Source organism: Oryctolagus cuniculus, chromosome 1 (assembly GCF_964237555.1).
Source record: "Oryctolagus cuniculus chromosome 1, mOryCun1.1, whole genome shotgun sequence".
NCBI lineage: Eukaryota > Metazoa > Chordata > Mammalia > Lagomorpha > Leporidae > Oryctolagus > Oryctolagus cuniculus.
In genome coordinates, this window is record NC_091432.1 from 29,137,945 (window position 1) to 29,153,178 (window position 15,234).

Sequence of the window (15,234 nt, forward strand, 5' to 3'; positions counted from 1 at the left end):
AAACATCATACTTAGTAAAATAAGCCAGTCCAAAAGGGACAAATACCATATTTTCTCCCTGACTTGCAATAACTTATAGAGCACCTAAAAGGACCTCTGTAGAAGTGAAATTAGCACTTCAATTGTCAGGGAACAGGTTTTTTTTTCTTCATGGAGAATGGGACTGGGAATGGGAGAGGGAGAAGAGGTGGGGTGGGAGGGAAGATATAATCGGAAGAGTCACTATATTCCTAAAGTTGTACTTATTAAATAAGTGGTTTCTTTAGGAAATAAAAACTCTTTTTATGAGTCTGGCATTACTTTAATATCAAAACAAATCAAAGACATGACTAAAAGGAAAACTGTAAATCTATATCTTTAATGAACATAGATGCAAAGATTCTCACCAAAATACTAGCAAATCAAATCTAAAACCACATCAAAAAGATCATACATCATGATCAAGTGGCATTTATCCCAGAAATGCAAGGATGCCTCAACATCTGCAAATCAATAAACATCATGAATGACATAAATACACTGAAGAACAAAAAATCATAGGGTCATCTCAATAGATACAGAGAAAGCATATCATAAGACTCAACACCCCTTCATGATAGAAACCTTCCACAAATTAGGTATAGAAGGAACAGTCCTCAAAACTACAAATGCTATATAGCACAATACAACAGCCAATACCATACTGAATGTGGAAACACAGAAAGCATTTCCCCTCAGATATGGAACAAGACAATGATATTCACTTTCACCACTTTTACTCAATATAGTAATGGAAATTTCAGTGAGAGCAATAGGTAGGGGAAGAAACAAAGGACATCAAAACTGGAAAAGAGGAAGTCAAATTAACCTTGTTTGCAGATGACAGGATGTTATACATGGCAAAACCTAAACATTCCATCACAAAACTGTTAGAATTTATAAACAAATTCAGTAAAATTGCAGGTTACAAAATAAACATATAAAAAACATTGCTTTTTGTATGCTAATGATAAACCCACAAAAGATAAAGAAATAAATTCCATTCACAGTAACCACAAAAAATCAAATATTTAAGGATAAATTTGACTAAAGAAGAGAAAAATCTCTACAATACCAAACAATAATGAAAGAAATCATCAAAGAAACAAAAAAAAGAAAAGATATTCTTTGCTCATGAATCAGAAGAATCAAAATCATTAACATACATTATCTAAAGCAATCTACAGATTCAATGCAATCTCTATCAAAATGTCAATGGCATTCTTTACAAAACTAGAAAAAGCAATCCTAACATTCATGTGGAATCACAAAAGAGCCAGAGTAGTTAAAGGGACTCTGAGCAAGACAAAATAAGCTGGAGGCATCACAATACTTGAATTCAAAGTATACTACAAAGCTATAGTAATTAAAATGCATTGATTCTAAGATGGCAGAATAGGGAAAAGTCTGACCCGTCTAAGCTAGGGGAAAATAGTAAAAAAAAAAAAAAAAAAAAAAAAAAAAAAAATAGTGGAGAAAGCACATTCTCAGGGGAGAGTAGGAGGGAAAACAGCAGTGAAGAGAAGGAGGAGAGATGCCATGGATCTGAGTGGAAGGTGCAGACACGTATCAACGAGAATGGACACAACTCACAACCCCACAAACCCTGAGCCAGGGAAAGTGCCAGCTTTCAAGAGCAAGGTGAGATCAGACTGCATTATCCTGTGCCACTGGTGATATAACCAGAGGGAGAGCCTAGCAGACTATAAATGAGTCCAGCCCAGAGCCCCGAGTGAAACAGGGTGCCTGCTTACCCAGAGGAAAAAAATAGGAGCATGTTTCTCTCTCTACCTCCCAACAACAGCACCCAGTGACTAGCTAAGGGTGGGTACCATTTCAGAATAGGTGGGTAGCAGCTCTGGCAGCTCTTGTGCATCTGCCCAGCAACTGGTGAGGACAGATGCCATCTTCTCAACAGAGAAACCTGCAACAGCTCGAGAGCATGCACTAAAAGACTATTGGAACTCATAAAGTGGAAGAATATAAAATTAAGAAACAAATCAAAGCCTTCTTATACACAGACAGTGCTATGACTGAGAAAGGACTTCTAAGATCAATCTCATTTATAATAGCTATAAAAATACCTTGGAATAAATGTAACCAAGGAGGCCAAAGACCTTTATGATGAAAATTACCAAAAAGTTAAATAAAGAAGAATACACAAAAAAATGAAAAAAATCTTTCATGTTCATAAATTGAAAGAGTCAATATAATCAAAATGTCTATACTACCAAAAGCAATTTACAGATGCAACTGTGATACCAATCAAAATGCAGCATTAGTCTCAGATCTAGAAAAAATTACAATGATAAAATTCATTTGGATGCACAAGAAACCCCGAATAGCTAAAGCAATGTTATACAACAAAACAAAGCCTGAAGCATAATACCTGATTTCAAAACATGCTATAGAGCAGGTATAATCAAAACAGCCTAGTACTTGTAAATGATACAAAATATAGACTTTAAAAATGATGGAACAAAAGAGAAACTCCAGAAATCAATCCACGCATTTACAACCAACTTATCTTTGACACAGGAACTAAAATCGATCCCTGGAGCAATGACCATCTTTTCAACAATTGATGTTGAGAAAACTTAATCTCCAAGTGCAGAAGTATGAAATAAGATTCCTACCTTACACCTTACACAAAAAGCCACTCAAAATAGATCAAAGACCTAAATCTACAATGTGATACTATCAAATTATTAGAGAACATTGGAGAAATGCTGCAAGATATTGGCAAAGAAAAAGAGTTCTAGGAAAAGACCCCAGAGGCACAGGCAATCAAAGCCAAAAAATTACAAATGGCATTATATCAAAATTGAGAAGCTTCTGCACTACAAAAGAAACACTCAGCAAAATGAAGAGGCAACCAACAGAATAGGAGAAATTATTTGAAAACTATGCAACTGATAAAGGATTAATATCCAGAATATATAAAGAACTCAAGAAACTCAACAACAAAAAAGGCACTTAAACAGGCATTTTTCAAAAGAGGAAATTCAAATGGCGAACAGACACATGAAAAAACGCTCAAGATCACTAGCCATCAGGGAAATGCAAATCAAAACAACAATGAGGTTTCACCTTACCCCAGTTAGAATGGCTCTCATACAAAAATTAATAAATAACAAATGCTGGTGAGGATGTGGGGAAAATGTATCTAATCCATGGTTGCTGAGAATGTAAAATGGTACAGCCACTGTGGAAGACAATATGGAAATGTCTCAGAATACAGACCTATCAAATGACCCAGCCATCCCACTCCTGGGAATTTGCCCAAATGAAAAGAAATCAGCATATGAACAAGTGATCTGTAACCCATTGTTTTTTAAGCTCCATCACAATAGTGAAGATAGGAAATCAACCCAGATTTCCATCAACTGAAGACTGGAAAAAGAAATTATGTTATACCTACAACTATGGCATACTAGAGAGCAATAAAAAAGAAAAAAGACATCCGGTTGTTTGAAACAAAATATATTCAACTGGAAACCATTATACTTAGTGAATTAAACCAGTCCCAGAAGATAAATACCATATGTTTTCCCTGATCTAGTGTAACTATTAGAGTACCTGAAAGGTAATCTATAGAAGTAAAATCAACACATTGAGATTCTATGATTTTTAACAGTCCTTGTCTTGACTGTTGAAGAACGGTGTTTTTTTCTTCACAATACTTGTTGAACTCTTTACTCAGGGTAGGGTTAACATTATGAGTATAAAGTTAACTGAAAATAGATCTTTGTAGAAAAAAAAAGAATGGGAATAGGAGAGGGAAGAGGAAGAAGAGTGGGAGCATGGGTGAGAGAGCAGGTATGGAGGGAAGTATCACTGTGTTCCTAAATCTGTATGTAGGAAATACATGAAAGTTTTGTAATTTAAATAAAATTTAAAATAAATAAATATATATAAGTATAAATAAAATAGCATAGTACTGGCATAAAACCTGATACATAGATCAATGGAATAGAATAGAGAGCCCAGAAATTAATCCACATACATACAGCCAACTGATATTTGACAGAATGCTCAGACCATACAGTGGAGTAACATAGTTTATTCAACAAATGGTGTCGACAAATCTGGATTTATATATGTAGAAGAATGAAATTATATCCATACTTCTCACCATATATAAAAATCCACTCCTGATGGATCAAAGACTTAAATTTAAGACCTGACACTAAAAAATTGTTGAAGCAAAATGTAGGGGAAACACTCCAAGACATGGGTGCAGGATATGACATCTTGGACAAGACACACAAAGCATAGTCAACAAATGCAAAAGTAAATAAATAGGACTATATCAAACTCAGAACCTTTGGCATAGCAAAGGAAATGATTAATAGAGTGAAGAAACATCCAACAGAAGGACAGAAGGAGAAAAATGTTTACAAATCACCCACCTGAAAAAGGATTTTTATCCCAAATATATCGAAACTTTAAAACCTCATTATCAAAACAGCAAATCCAACTGAAAAAAATTGGGCAAAGGACTTCAATAGACAATTATCAAAAGAAATGCAAATGGCCAACAAATATATGAAAAAATGTTCAACATCTCTAGCCATTTGGGAAATGCAAATCAAAATCACAATGAGGGGCTAGCCCTGTGGTATAGCGGGTAAAGCCAATACCTGCAGTGCTGGCACCCCATTTGGGCACCAGTTTGAGTCCCGGCTGCTCAACTTGCAATCCAGCTCTCTGCTATGGCCTGGGAAAGCAGTGGAAGATGGCCCAAGTCCTTGGGCCCCTGCACCCACATGGGAGTCCTGGAAGAAGATCCTGGCTCCTGGCTTCAGATCAGTGCAGCTCGGGCCATTGCAGTCAACTGGAGAGTGAACCAGTGGATGGAAGACCTCTCTCTGCCTCTTATTCTCTCTGTGTGTAACTCTGACTTTCAAATAAATAAATAAATCTTTTAAAAAAGTCACAATGAGATTATCACCTCACTCCTGTCAGAATGGCTAAAATCCAAAACACAGAGAGTAACACATGCTGGGGAGGATATGGAAAAAGGGGAACACTTATACACTATTGTGGGCATAAAAATTAGTACAGCAATTGTGAAAAACAGTATGGAGATTTCTTTAAAAACTAGAAATAGACTTTACATATGATCCAGCAATTCCACTACTGAGTATATACCCAAAAGACTTGAACACAATGTATCAAGGTGCCCATCATCAGATGAATGGATAAAGAAAATGTGGTATATATACACAATAGAACATTACTAAATTACAAAAAAAGAATGGACACAACTGGAGGACATCCTGTTGAGTGAAATAAGCCATACCCAGAAAGGTAAATACTGTATCTTCTCACTTATATGTGGGAACTAAAATTTAAAAAAAAAAAAAAAAAAAAAAAAAAACAGAAGAAAGGAAAAAGAAGAAATATTTGTGTGCATCGTATTGCTGCAAATATAGTCTTGTAAAACCTTGTTTTTATACCTTTGTGAAATCAATGGTTTAACATGTTATACTACTATAGTTTTAATGATCTGTGATTATTTTAAAATTTACTGTGTATGGATGAAATGGTCATTTTTCCATTCAATTATTTTTATAGCCATTGCCTATATTTTCACTAAATTAGGAATTATTTAAACTTCTTATTCAGTGAAGAATTAAGCCTTTTTACTGTAATGTGAATTTAAAATATGTTATCTCAAAAGCTACAAAAAGAAAGGGAAAAGGAAAGGGGGTTAGAGGGAAATGAGGGATAGAGGGAGGCAGGGAGGGAGGAAGGGAATATCATTATGTTCTTAGGATTGAATCTTCAAGGCACATTGAATCTGTTAAAAACTAAATAAAACTTAAAATAAATAAATAAGTAAATAATAAAAAATAAAAATAAAAAACCAAGAGCCTGTGTCCTTGATTAGAATAAATTCTCATGAGAGAAACTTCTTCAAATAATAATAATTTTAAAAAGCATTTCATTCAGTTTGTTATCTGAACATTTCTGCCCTATGTGAATTCTAGGTATTTCTGTCCCACCAAAGAGTAAATTATCACACTGCTTATCCCAGGATGATGGAACAGTGAGTTTGACCCATAGTCTCCTACAAGAAAAGTTAATTGCTCTGAAAATAGAAGGAAAATTGCAAGGAAAGTGTATGCCATTTGTGAAGGTGCAGGGCATTAGAAGAAATGAGAACAGAGTCAGAAAACTAAAAGAGAGAGAAAAGAAAAGGGAATTTGTGCTCACAAAAGAATTAAGAATGAAGAATGGCTCTGCAGAAAAGAGAGATGCTCAAGAGAAAACAAGTTGCCTAAAAAAAGAAGAAGGCATGCTAAATTAATTATGACTTTGAAATATTGCACCCATTCCTTAAATCTAACACAACCTCAAAAAGAATGAAAAGACACTTGTACAAGTTAGAAGTAACAGAGCCCGTGAGGATTTAGCTGTCTATCAAGACCATTACACAGGATGTTTGGAGAACTGGAACAATTGCACACCCACAGGTCCTAGTGCTTCCTTGCAGCCAATTTATTGAATTAGCACTTTGTATTTCACTTCTAAAACAAAATATAAACATCTGAAAGACCACAGCATAGTAATGTGGATGACAGACCACAGGGCACAAAGTCCCTGAAATTGCACTTTAAGTCCTATGGCTCTCATAATGAAAATAAAATATATGTATAACAAGGTGCTTATTAAAGTAGACACTACACTAAGACTCAAGGCTCTTGTTGCATTTTTCCCACTGACATTGATAAAAGTGTTCATCATTGAAACTTATTAAATCTCCTCTTTATTTTTTATTAGTTGAGCAACTTGGAAAAATCATGTTCTAAGTCCCAGTTTCTAAGGCTAATTTCATCCTTTTCATATTCTTCTCAGAGATTTTTTTTAATTGACTACAAATAAGATATGGAAATTACCAAGCCAGGTGTCAGGTATATCAAAATCATTATTGATTATTATTATTTCACTATATTTGATAGGTTGTTCCCCCTTCTCGTCCCCTTTTCTGACATTCTGTCCATGCGGCGGTGCCCCAATCGGGTGCCTGGTCACGCACAGTCCATGCACTCCTTGTCCAACCATAAAGGTGATCACGTGTCTTCATCGAATCAAACTCCTGGTCACATAGCAGGCGGCTCGGACGCCAGCAGAAAGCTTATCATTGCTCCACCTGGTGTTTTCTCAACTCTTGGTCAGTGGAAAAAGAAGTACGGGAAGTCCCAAGGCCGTAGTTGTTGACTCAACCCTGGGGTTATGGAAAGGTCCCGATATCGCAGCTCAACAGAAACCATAAACATCCACATGGCAGTAACTATTGCAAACGGTCAGCAAGCTAAGCCTTAGCATGTGGGCCCATGGCCAGCTCATGGGTCCCCACAGGTGGGGTGACATCTGAAGACAGGTTCAAATCCCTGTTCCTCCACTTAGTAACTGTGTGACTTGGGACAATTACTATCACTTCTCCAGGTTTCTATTTCTTTGATTGCAAAATGCAGAAAATGAGACGTATGTTTCTGAGGTATTGTGAGGACTAAATTAGATCATGTATATAAAGAGTTTAGCATAGTAGCAAATCCATAGCAAGTAATCATGAAAGGGTAATTACTGGTGTTGTTATAACAACAATATTATCTTCTCTTTTAAAAAAGATTTATTTATTTATTTAAAGAGCAGAGTTTTAGAGAGGCAGAGGCAGAGATAGAGAAAGAAAAGTCTTTTACCTGCTGGTTCAATCCTCAATTGGCTGCAACAGTCAGAGTGGAGCCAATCCAAAGCCAGGAGCCAGGAGCTTCTTCCAAGTCTTCCATGTGGGTGCAGGGGTCCAAAGACTTGGGCCATCTGCTACTGCTTTCCCAGGCCACAGCAGAGAACTGGATTAGAAGTGGAGCAGCCGAGACTCGAACCTGCACCCATATGAAATGCCAGTGCTGACACCCGAGGCTTTAACCCGTTGCACCACAGCGTCAGCCCCAACAATATAGTCTTCTATAAGAGTGAAGCTGTTTAGTGAAACTGGATGTACTTATGTGTGCTCAAGTAAGGGAGTGATTTGAAAGGTAAAGATATAGTCTCTGACCCAATATCTTTGTTGAATTCTTTCCTAGGATTTAACATCGTCTTTTTAAAACTATAAGCAGAAATAAATTTGTTAAAAAATGTGTGAGTGAGGGGAGTGAGTTATTCAAAAATTAGAATGCAATTGTTTAAACTTGAATGTTTGGTTCCTAGCATATCCTTAAATCAGAACAAAGAAAAGGAGGGATTCTGGTGGGGAAAGAAAAGTCATCATGAATGATTTGACGGCTGCCTTTGAAAATAGGCTCAGCTCTGAGACTGCAGATGAGGATTCCAAGGAGCCACAGAGCAGCATGGGTTCAAAATACAAGCAAAAGAGAGAAACCAGAAGGAAACATTAGAAATACACATTCATTCAGCCATATATCCATCCAATTATCCAACCATGTGTTAGTTAATAAAATACCTACTATATATAATGTCTAAATGTCTCACAATAAACGTAAAATGACACCATCCCTACATTCAAGGAACCCAGAGTGGAATGGGGGTGGGGTCAATAAACTTGTAATCAGTACAGTGCATTATGTAAGTCCTATAACCTTAGAGTATATCAGTTGTTTTGGAAATACAGATGACAAGAAGTGGAAAGATAGAAGGATAAGGATAAAACCATCAAAGGAGTCTGGGAAAAGTGCCCTGTGATCTCTCTCTGTCAGTTCTTAACAGAGAATAAGCTGGAAGGGGCATATTTCAGTCTGAGAGAAGGGAGGCATGAAAAGGCATGACCTATTGCAGACCTGCAGGTAATTCTGTGTGATTCAAGCACAGGACACATAAGAAGAAAAGCACAAGGAGGGTTGCAAAATATGAGCCAAATTGGATGCACTGAGCAATTTTTAGGTAAGGAAATTATATACTCATACTTGCCTGTTAGAAGATTCTAGGAGCCAGCGCTGTGGCTTAGTGGGTTAAGCCGCCACCTGCAGTGGCGGCATCCCATATGGGCAGCGGTTCAAGACCTGGCTGCTCCACTTCTGATCCAACTCTCTGCTATGGCCTGGAAAAGCAGTAGAAAACAGCCCACATCCTTGGGCCCCTGCACTCAAGTGGGAGACCTGGAAGAATCTCCTGGCTCCTGCCTTCAGATTGGCACAGTTCCAGCAGTTGCAGCCAACTGGGGAGTGAATCAGTGGATGGAAGCCCTCTCTCTCTCTCTCTCTCTCTCTCTCTCTCTCTCAGCCACTCCTTCTCTCTCTGTGTAACTCTTACAAATAAATAAATAAATCTTTAAAAAAGAGAGAGAGAAGATTCTAAGTATCTTGTATATTATTGACTAAAAGAAGTCAAGGTCAAAGAGGGGGCCACTATGGAGGCTTATTTAAGATTTATTTATGTATTTGAAAGGCAGAGATACAGAGAGAGAGAGAGAGAGAGAGAGAGAAATCTTCAATCTGCTGCTTCACTCCCCAAATGCCACAAGCTGCAATGGCTGGGCTGGGCCATGCCAAAGCCAAGAACCATGAACTTCTGGGTCTCCCACATGGGTGCAGGGGCCCAAGGACTTGGGTCATCTTCCACTGCTTTTCCAAGACCCATTTAGCAGGGAGCTGGATTAGAAGAGGAGTAGCCGGGACTCAAACTGGCACCCATATAGAATTCTGGCTGGCACTGCAGGCAGAGGCTTAACCTTCTATGCCAAAGTACAAGCCCCTATGGAGGCTTTTTAAGTGTGTCAGGAGAGTCAACTATCTGAAATAAGGTAATGGTAGCATTAAAGGAAGGGAGACACATTTCAAAAACTAGACTTGATAGGATTTGCTGGCCAGGAGGTGTGTGAATAACTCTGAGCTTTCTGAATTGGGTAATAGAGTGAATGATAGTGTCAGGAAGTCAGAAAAAAGAATGTAGTCAGTGGACAAGTCTCACAGTGTGCAAAGGGCCAGTTCCCTGGAAGAGAGGCAATCCCACTTAAGTTATTTGTAAAAAGACTTCAAATATAATGACTCTAATAATTGCAAAGAATTATTTGTATCTTTTTTTTTACAGGCAGAGTGGATAGTGAGAGAGAGAGAAAGACAGAGAGAAAGGTCTTCCTTTACCACTGGTTCACCCCTCAATGGCCGCTGCGGCCGGCGCACCGTGCTGATCTGAAGCCAGGAGCCAGGTGCTTCTCCTGGTCTCCCATGCGGGTGCAGGGCCCAAGCACTTGGGCCATCCTCCATGGTACTCCCAGGCCACAGCAGAGAGCTGGACAGGAATAGGAGCAACCGGACAGAATCCAGCGCCCCGACCAGGACTAGAACCCGGTGTGCCAGTGCCGCAGGCGGAGGATTAGCCTATTGAGCCACAGCGCCAGCTGAAAGTCAGTATCTTTTACCATTCCAGCTTCTTCCTTTCAGTGTGGCACTGAAGCAGTATCGGTATACAAATAAGAGTGCCGTGAACTTTAATGAGCTTGAAAATATAGCTAAATAATTGTTAGTTCCTCTCAACAGCTGAAACACTCCTTCTTAATGATGCTAAGTATTAATTATCTATTTCTGCAGATAAATCCAGGGAAGCCAATCTGGGAAGAAACTCTGTCTAGGTGATCTTGGTGAATGCTCCCCCACCCCAAAGCTGACCACGATTTATCAGAAGATATTAGTATCTCATCCCAGACCAAAAAGCCCTGTGTCCAGTGTCTCTCTCCTGCCATCTATGGGGGTTGCTATAGGTTGGATATGGTTTTAGTGTAATCTGAAAGACTCAAGTGTTGGAAGTTTGGGCCTCACTGTGGTGATTTTGAGAGGTGGTGAACTCTTTAATATGTGTGGCCTGGTTCAGTGTGATTAGATCATTGGGAGTGACAGAAAAACCAATGAAATTCTCTCAGGACCCTGGATAATTCTTGTCAGAGTGAATTGTTATGAAAAGAGCAAACCTGACACCTAAATCCATCTGGCTGCCTGTCTTGCCATGTGGTCTCTCCCTTTTGCAAGTGTTCCCACTGTGATGCCATCTGCCGTATGGTGCTATAGCCAGAAGGCTCTCACAGGGTCAAGCAGGTGTTCTTGGATATCAATAACTGGGACCTAAATAAACCCCTTTTCTTTATAAAGTACCTTGCTTTGGGTATTTTGGTATAGAACAAAAATGAACTAATACTTGCATCATCAGGAAGTGACAAGAATACCTACATCCGATAAGAAAGCATCAAAGGTGTGGGATGATGGGCAATCCCAGCCATCTTCCAGCCATTTCCCACACATCTGTCTCATTTTTGTGTGATTAGCTAAGAAAAAAGAATAGAGTAAGAAGCTACCATTTATTGAAGACTCACCATGCACACAGACCTACGTGAGGTTCTTTACATCTATTGTCTCATTCATCACAAAGATACCATTTACTCTCATTCCTATTTTACAGACTGAGCAATCAAAGTTCAAGTAAGAGAAGTGATTTCTCAAAGCTTTTCAGCTAGTAGCACAGCCAGCATTCAGGGAGAGATCTCTTTAATGCCCAAACAAGTTCTCTTAACCCCTATGTTTTAATATCTTTATTTTTGATCACTTCAAAGCCTTTAAAAAGGAGTTTGTCAGGGAAATATGCACTAACTTTGTTCAGAACCTGTAACAAATCCGGTTTGACTTTCCTTTGGGTTCAAAGATCTGACCATTTAAGCCCACCCAGAGACGACCTACCAATGAACACATAATCCCAGGTTAGGCTTTGCTATTTGAACAAGAATGACAGATAAATATTATTACTTGGAGTCTACAGTCCCCTAATATTAAATATTTCTGCAATACTTCCTCTGGGCTTCTCTCAGCAGTGATGTATTTTTTTTAGCATTTATCCACTTTTTGCTACTTTAATCTGTTCTGAATAGACAGTATTCTCAGTCGGTCAAAAGTGCCATTTTCTTTAACAGCCAAGGTTTTTCACGGTGATACTAAATAATATAAATGATGTTTCATTTGATGATTGGTTTATGCTTTCCGCAGCCCCTAGTGGAATGAGACACTTGGGCTTCCCCAGTAAATTTTGCCAGCTCCCCAATCTGGTATGGCTATCAAGTTCTCCCCTAGAAAATCTAAATCTCTGCTTAAAACACTAACTTCTTCCTCATTTAATTTTTTATCGCCAAGAGTTTACAACTGACTTTACGGCCCTGGAATGATTAATTTTTAATGCCTTTCTTTCCTTGTTCTTTGACCAACTTCCTCCATTTTCAATTTGAGTGCAATTGTACCTTTCTAAAAAGCATTTGTCACTTGCTGGTTTGCATATTTCAGGAACCTGAGGTAGCTGTTGCAGAATGGAAGGCAGGCATTCCTGCAGAGAGTAACTGAAAGATAGACAGTAACTCTGTGCCTTTCATGTGACTCCTGTTGATAGCAAACTCTGTAGCATCAGTAAATCTTTCAGCTCTAGGTCTTGGCAGGCAATGAATTCCCGGAGAGGGTTATCGTACTAAATCCTGTCATTGTCACGCATAAGGTATGGATTGAGTTGCATCTTTCAAACTACTGAACCATCATTAGGGAAAACAAATAAGAGAGATAAACCTAGAAAACAATTTTTATCCTCTCCTACCTACCCACCAAAGAAAGAAGACAAAAAAAGGACAAAAACAAAAACCAGAAGTTTGTTTTGCAAGTAAAGCAGTTCACATATTTTTTAATCCATACAGCATACAGTCATTTAAGATGATATAGGACACTTAATGACAGGAGGAAAATGTTTATATATACTCAATGAGAAAATGCAGATTACAAAAAAGTGATTGTAGCATAATTAGTTTTTTTTTTTTTTTTTTTTGACAGGCAGAGTGGACAGTGAGAGAGAGAGACAGAGAGAAAGGTCTTCCTTTGCCGTTGGTTCACCCTCCAATGGCCGCCGCTGCAGCCGGCGCACCGCGCTGATCCTGGCAGGAGCCAGGAGCCAGGTGCTTTTCCTGGTCTCCCATGGGGTGCAGGGCCCAAGCACCTGGGCCATCCTCCACTGCACTCCCTGGCCATAGCAGAGAGCTGGCCTGGAAGAGGGGCAACCGGGACAGAATCCGGCGCCCCAACCGGGACTAGAACCCGGTGTGCCGGCGCCGCAAGGTGGAGGATTAGCCTATTGAGCCACGGCGCCGGCTCGCATAATTAGTTTTAAACGGTATATTTGGGTATTGAATGACTGCAAAAATTTATGATGGTTATCTCTGAGGAAGACTGAAATAACTGTTTGCATCCCTTGCTTTCTAAGTTTTCCATACAGCTATGCATTGTTTTCGTAATTTAAAACAGTTATTTAAAATAGAAATTTCTTACACTTCGGATAATAATTAAAATTAAATATTCACAGGTCATAGTTCAGAGAGTATAGGGAATACATGAGATAAGCTATGAGAGGGTAAAAATAATTTAATATTTAGCAATATATGGAGAACACTGATAGGAAAATTCCTAATTTTCAATGTATATGGTCTTATCACATTTTACAAGCCTCAGAAAGTTTACTTACATTGCTCAGTTCACACGGATTGTCAGTATCAAGGCAGATAAATCTTGGAACTATGCAATTTAAAAATGTTTGTCATTGTCACAATCCCATATTGACTTAATAGAAGTAACTTTCTACACACAATTGAACTACTGCATAGATTGCTTCCCTTTTTTAATGCAAACAAGAAATAATGACATTGAGCCCCAATGCTAAATCAAGAGCATATTTCTAAACTACTTTTATTTGTGCTTTTAAAAAAATTGGGGACAGTGCCATGGCACAGTAGGTTAATCCTCTGCCTATGGCACCGGCATCCCATATGGGTGCCGGTTCTAGTCCTGGCTACTCCACTTCCAATCCAGCTCTCTACTATGGCCTGGGAAAGCAGCAGAAAATGGCCCAAGTTCTTGGGCCCCTGCACCCATGTGGGAGACCAGGAAGAAGCACCTGGCTCCTGGCTTCAGATTGGCGCAGCTCCAGCTGTTTCAGCCATTTGGGGAGTTAACCAACAGAAGGAAGACCTTTCACTCTGTCTCTCCTTCTCACTGTCTATAACTCTACCTCTCAAATAAAATTAATAAAATCTTTTAAAAATATATGTGCATCTGTAAAATATCTTCTTTCCATTACATTATGAGCATGTTATAGAATCTGATGCATTTTTCACATCCACTGGTCTCCCTAACTCTTTGATTTATTCATTTTTAACCACAATATCATCAGAAATTACATTTAAAATATTTAACAACCTCTGCAGAAAAATAAATTAATATAAAGTAAAAATCTCCATTCTAAGTAAACAAAACCATAGCTATTTATAGAACTGGTTATCAGGTGATATAAGTTGTCTCAAAGATTATTTGTTTAGTAAAATAATTTTTACCAATATTAAAAAATACTGGCATTGTGGCCAGTGCTGTGTTATAGTGGGTAAAGCCACTGCCTGCAGTGCTGGCATCTCATATGGGTGCCAGCTCAAGTCCATCTTCTGATCCAGCTCTCTGCTATGGCCTGGAAAAGCAGTGGGAGATGGCCCAAGTCCTTGGGCCCCTGCATCCATGTGGGAGACCGGGAGGAAGCTCCTGGTTCCTAGCTTCAGATTGGCGCAGCTCTGGGAGTGAACCAGCAGATAGAAGACCTCTCTCCCTCTCTCCCTCTCCCTCTCTCCCTCTCCCTCTCTCTCCCTCTCCCTCTCCCTCTCCCTCCCCCTCTCCCTCTCCCTCTCCCTCTCCCTCTCCCTCTCTCTGCCTTTCCTTTTATCTCTGTGTAACTCTGACTTTCAAATAAATAAATAAATCTTTTTTAAAAATACTAGTATCATCTTTTGTTTGTAATACTGTCATTTAGCCCCTACTGGGGTCAATATTTATTTTATTTTTATTGACACATAATTATATATTTATGGAATATATTATGATAACATAGATATATGTGTACGTGGCACAATGGTCAAATAAGGATAATTTTCAAATCTATCACTTTAAATATTTATCATTTTTGGTGGGAAGAACGTTTAAAATTCCCTCTTCTAGCCTTTTTGAAATACACTCCCATGCCACATACATTTCAGTCTACAATAGACTGCATATACAACAGTGTTTCTATAAGAGTATATTACCTTGTGATATTGTAGCTGTCTTAGTTTGTACAAGTACACCCTATGATGTTCAGACTTTGATGTTCACACAATGACAAAGTCATGTAATGATTCATTCTTGGAATGTATCCCCCTTA